This window comes from Ranitomeya imitator, chromosome 2, assembly GCF_032444005.1.
Source record: "Ranitomeya imitator isolate aRanImi1 chromosome 2, aRanImi1.pri, whole genome shotgun sequence".
Classification (NCBI taxonomy): domain Eukaryota; kingdom Metazoa; phylum Chordata; class Amphibia; order Anura; family Dendrobatidae; genus Ranitomeya; species Ranitomeya imitator.
Genome location: NC_091283.1, coordinates 453,562,629 through 453,569,128, shown reverse-complemented (window position 1 = coordinate 453,569,128; position 6,500 = coordinate 453,562,629).

Here is a 6,500-nt window from a genome sequence, read left to right as displayed (position 1 = left end):
AGCCTTCTGATTGTCCTGGTGTGGATTCTGTGGTGGACAGGCTGCAGCAGATTTGGACTCATGTGGTGGACAATTTGACGTTGTCTCAGGAAATGGCTCAACGTTTTGCTAACCGCCGTCGGTGTGTTGGTCCCCGACTTCGTGTGGGGGATTTGGTTTGGTTGTCTTCTCGTTATGTTCCTATGAAGGTTTCTTCCCCTAAGTTTAAGCCTCGGTTTATTGGTCCTTATAAAATTTCTGAAATTATTAATCCGGTGTCTTTTCGTTTGGCTCTTCCAGCCTCTTTTACCATTCATAATGTTTTCCATAGATCTTTGTTGCGGAGATATGTGGTGCCCGTTGTTCCCTCAGTTGATCCTCCTGCCCCGGTGTTGGTTGAGGGAGAGTTGGAATATGAGGTTGAGAAAATTTTGGATTCTCGTTTTTCGAGGCGGAGGCTTCAGTATCTTGTCAAGTGGAAGGGTTATGGCCAGGAGGATAATTCTTGGGTTGTTGCCTCCGATGTCCATGCCACCGATTTGGTTCGTGCTTTTCACTTGGCTCGTCCTGATCGGCCTGGGGGCTCTGGTGAGGGTTCGGTGACCCCTCCTCAAGGGGGGGGGTACTGTTGTGAATTCCGCTCTTGGGCTCCCTCCGGAGGTTGTAAGTGGCACTTTTGTGAGTTCTGCTCTTGGGCTCCGTCCGGTGGTTTTAAGTGGAGTGGCTGCTCCTTGGATTTAGCTGTCGCAGCTGCTTCCACTGATTGTCTATTCTGCTCGGCTATTTAGCCTGGCTCTTTCCTTCAGCTTGTGCCACTTGTCAATGGTTCCTGGTTGGATTCACATCTCTTTGGATTTCCCTGTTATCCTGACCAGTTCAGCAAAGCTAAGTCCTTGCTTGCTCTTTTCTGTCCACAGGTTGTGGACTTATCCGTTCTGTGCTTTCTATGTTTGTCCAGCTTGTCAGTATGAATTAATTCAGTGATGCTGGAAGCTCTGGGAAGCAGATTTACCCTCCACACCTTTAGTCAGGTGTGGAGATTTTTGTAAACTCTGTGTGGATTTTTTGTAGTGTTTTATACTGACCGCACAGTATTCCATCCTGTCCTATCTATCTAGCTAGACTGGCCTCCTGTGCTCATCCTGGTTTCATTCTGTGTATGTCTTTTCCCTCTCCACTCACAGTCATTACTTGTGGGGGGCTATCTATCCTTTGGGGATTTTCTCTGAGGCAAGATAGTTTTCCTGTTTCTATCTTTAGGGGTAGTTAGTTCTCAGGCTGTGACGAGGTGCCTAGGGAGTGTTAGGAGCATCCCACGGCTACTTCTAGTGTTGTGTTGAGCTTAGGGACTGCGGTCAGTACAGGTACCACTTCCTTTAGAGCTCGTCCCATGTTGCTCCTAAACCGCCAGATCATAACAATGTACACAGTGACTCCACCAGCAGAATAGTGAGTGCAGCTCTGGAGTATAATACAGGATGTAAGTCATGACATAAGGGGTACACGTGACTCATGACCGCCTTTACTGACTTAAACGCCTAACCTTAATTACTTACTGCATCGGATCTCTCGTAAACTGCCTTATCGTAAGATCCCCTCCTGAATAACGACAGTACACCAGATTTGGATTAAATGGCCACAGCAGCCTTTTATTAAACATAAATACAACAAGTAAACAATATCCCCCCAGGGAGCGGTGGTCCTCGAAGCCTCAAAAATAACCTTGCAGAAATTCAAATTGTGTTCCTTGGCCTCCAGGCTCAGTCTTGCCACCAGCCGCTAAGCACCAGCAACCCGGCCAAACCAACCGATTACCAAATCCTTTAATCAGCCCCTCCACGGGCTGATCTACCACATCCACTCGCAATCCACTCTGGGGGAGTCCAGGACCACTAGAGGTCCCCCCCTAGAATCCGCCATTCCCCTCTTTCCACCAACTTCGAGGACCTCCCTCCCCCGCCTAACTGCTATGACAAAAATTTCTCCTTTCCCTTAAACAAAAATATGACCTTAAAATAAACGCGATTAAACAAAATCGAAACAAGAAAAAGGCAGGGTGGGTGGGGATTTCAGCCACCGCCGGAACAGCAGGTGAGAGTGGCAGTTGCTGAGGTGAAATTGTCGGTTTCGTATCCAAATCACCCCCTCAGTAAGCTCCCCCTGCTTGCTCCTCCCTGCCTCATCCAAACCCCACCCCTCTCTGTCCAAATTCAAAAGTACACAGCCCAAGCAAACTATTTAACCCCGACTTGCCCTTACCCACCCTGAGGCTCTGCCATTCCCCGTGATCCCGTCATGCTGGCCTCCCTTGAGGGCCAGGGGCCCAGTACCGCCTTTCCTTGATGTAAGGGGTACACGTGACTCATGACCGCCTTTACTGACTTAAACGCCTAACCTTAATTACTTACTGCATCGGATCTCTCGTAAAACTGAATAACGACAGTACACATTAAACATAAATACAACATGTAAACAATATCCCTCCAGGGAGTGGTGGTCCTCGAATCCTCAAAAATAACCTTGCAGAAATTCAAATTGTGTACCTTGGCCTCCAGGCTTAGTCTTGCCTCCAGCCGCTAAGCACCAGCTCGGAGGCAGATAATGAGCAACCCGGTCAAACCAACCGATTACCAAATCCTTTAATCAGCCCCTCCACGGGCTGATCTACCACATCCACTCGCAATCCACTCCGGGGGAGTCCAGGACCACTAGAGGTCCCCCCCCAGAATCCGCCATTCCCCTCTTTCCACCAACTTCGAGGACCTCCCTCCCCCTGCCACCAACATAAATGTTTTGACACCTCAAACATTTGTGTCTCTCCAAACCCGTCTCAATTCCTTCCTGAACAGTGAGACACCACATGTCAACCCCGATTGCATTTAAATGCACGCCATCTGCTCTCCAATATTCGCCCTTTCCGGATTCCAAATTTACATGACGCACTACCAATGCCCCATTCCGCGCCATGAACCGAGATACCGCCCCATTTACTTTTATTCTGGCCTTATTTATCCCCTCAATTGAGCGAGCACCTCGCCACAACTTCCTCGGGATAATATCCGACCAGACAACTAACAACTTCGGAAACGCCGCCCAAAGTCTTAAAATGTCGAACTTTATGTCCTTTATCAATTCCCTACAGGGCCTTTTGCCCAAGTCATTCCTGCCCAAATTAATTACTACCACATCCGGAGCTCGGTCCAAACGAACAAACTGGTGGAACTCTGGCAAAAGCTGGCTCCATATCATTCTGCGTTTCCCGATCCACCGCAGAATCGCTGTCTCTCTTGAGAACCCCAGTTGCCGCCCGTCCGGCCGAATTGCGGCCCGCAAAGCCGCCCAAAAAAACAAAAGAGTGGCCCATGATCCACACCAGCCGGTGCTCGCGGCCTGAAATAGATAACACAACAATAAGAAAAAAAACAATTCAACTATTAAACCATTAGACCAAGTTTGGGCGGATATAGGAAATGAATCTCCTCGACTCCCACCGACCGATCTTTTTTACCACCTCCTCGCCCAGGCCCCTCCTGGCAGCTTCTATCGCTGCGCCAATTCTAAATGAGTGCCCACTGTAATCCCCCGGTGAATTCCCCCTGCGAGCAAACATTTCTTAAAAACCGCTATGAACTGAAATCGAGATAAAAAGGAACCGTCCTCATGGACCAAAAGGGGGTTGGACAATCCTCCGCCCATCCCCATGAAAGCATTGACACACAGGACCAGGCATAACGGGGAACCGGCCACCTTAAATAACACCACTTTACAGCCTTTACCTTGACTGTCTGTCTTAGAAAATCAAAGCCGAATGACTACCCTATCATTATACACATCCACGTCGTTCCTCAACAAACCACCTTAAAAATAATTATTTCCCATTGCGATGAACAGACCAAAGCTAACTGATTGCCCAAAATTAATAATACCTCGTATGATACCGGGCGTCTTTTATCGCTCACCGCCCAACTTTTTCTCCATCCCTTTAACGTCTGAACAACCAAAAACTTTGTGACGTCCTTAAGGCCCCGTGCCTTGAAACCGAATGCAATGCCCGCCAACAACTTGTTCAGTCTAGACACGGACCAACCTGACTCTTTAAAATGCCCGATCAACAACAATAATCTGCTCTCATCCTGTAGTCCCGCCCCTAAAGAAACACCCCACTCTTCCCAAGTACCCCATGCCTGCCGATACTGACTCCACGACCTAGCCGATAAAGAGTTCTGAAACAGATAATCTACTTCCCGCCAGGAAGCTTCCATCACTCCGCTGGGCACTCCCGGCCTGTCGACTCTGCCTGAGGTACCACTTCTCGAAAACGATCTCCCTGCAAGTGAGAAAGAGCAACAGAGACAGGGTTAGAAGCCATCGACCTGACCTCAATCCACAAATTCAAAGATAAGCCCAAAAACACCAAACGCTGCAAAATTTTTACTACCACCGGTGAATCAGCCGACAGTGAATTTATCGCCACGGCAACTGCATCGGACCAACATGGAAAATTAATCTTCCTGTCTCGCACAGTTACCCCATAACGACAACGCAACAACGATAGGGAACAAATGAGGAAGAACCCGATTTTGTAGCCAACCTTGCTGCCGCCAGAAACCAGGCCATTCAGCCAACAACCAACTGCCTTGAAAACACAAACCAAAACCACGATCATCCACCACGGCAATGATGAAACCCAAATCATCTGAATTCACAACCGGTTTTATCCAGATAGACTTTCCGTTGTAATTCTCCAAAAAATGTGCCCATACTGCCAAATCTTCACGCAATTTCTTCTTTAGTCTGATAAAATGAACCGGAGATCGAACGCCCCTGGTCACCAACGACAACCGGCGGCAGAATGCCCTTCCCATCGGCATAATACGGCAAGCGAAATTCAATTTGCCAAACAAAGATTGTACCTCCCTCAGCTTCAATTTTTTAGCACTACATGCCCTAGACACCTCTTCGCTCAGAGAGCTAACCTTATCCCCAGGCAGCCTGCACACCATTTCTAAGGTATCGATTTCTATACCCAGAAAACTCAGAACAGTGACTGGATCCACAGTTTTGTCCGGAGCTAAAGGAACCCCGAAAATCTTGCACACTCTCTCCATAGTGTGCAATAGCACTGAGCAATCGGTACTTTGAGCCGGGCCTATAAACAGGAAGTCATCCAGATAGTGAATGCAGGATTTCAAGCCCGACACGTCTTTCACCACCCACTCCAAAAAGGTGCTAAGAGTTTCGAAGTACGCACAGGAAAGGGAACAACCCATGGGGAGACAGCGATCGATGTAAAAACCTCCATCCCAATAGCAACCCAGGAGATGCATACTCTCCGGGTGAACCGGTAGTAGCCTGAAAGCCGATTCGATATCCGTTTTCGCCAACAGTGCGCCACCCCCACATACCCGCACCCAATCCATAGCCGCATCAAATAAAGTGTAAATCACCGAACATAACTGAGGGTCAATTCCGTCATTTACTGAGGACCCTTTCGGAAAGGACAGATGATGAATCAATCTGAATTTATTGGGTTCCTTTTTTGGTACCATGCCCAACGGGAAAACCCTCAGATTGCGTATAGGTGCCACTGGAAAAGGGCCGGCCTTCCTACCCAATTTAACTTCGCTTTCCAGCTTTTTAGCAACCATGTCAGGAAATTGCAGAGCCGATTTAAAATTTTTTGTGGAAAATTTATGTTCCGCATACACGAATGGAATATGGAAACCATCCCGAAAACCTCCTTCTAACAAAGCTGCAGCTGGTGAATCAGGGTACCTATTTAGAAATGCCACCATCACGTCCAGACGAATTGGCGTCATTCCTTTTTTCAGAACCGTCTCCGCTTCTCTGTCTGCCACCCTTAAAACATTTGGATGACCCGTGCGGTCCCCCGCAAGTTGCACATTCATGCTTGAATTTGCATTTTTTCCCAAATTTACATGACCCTTCACTGAATGCAAAGCACAGTCCTCTCTGAATTGCCACTGAGTGTCCCGACTGCCCTGAACACCCAGCGCTCCCAGGAAACGACTGGCTGCCTGACCCGAAGCATGACGGGACCATAACCTTCATCCACAAAGCTATATCTTTGTGATCCCACAGAATACTGGGCCTAATGGCCTTCCGTTGCCGGAATTGCTCATCGTATCTAAGCCAACCTTGGCCCCTGTAAGTCCGATAAGCTTCCCCAATCGCAGCCATGTAACAAAAAAGCCCCGAGCAGTTCTCGGGGGACCTCTCACCAATCACACTCGCCAAAATGGCGAATGCCTGTAACCAATTAGAAAACGTCCTAGGAATCAGCCTAAAACGCCTTTTTTCTTCCTCCTCTTTTTTTAAATCATCTTTGCGCAGCCTGTCCAATTGAAAACGCTCTAGTTGTAATAAGGAGAATATTTCCACGTATTCCCCTTTCCAATTTTTTTCCCTAGTTTCACTTTTTAAAGTGTGCCCCCAACGGTCCCTCGAAACAAACGTATACCTCCCCACGGGCCGCATCATCCAAACGCACTGAGGTATCT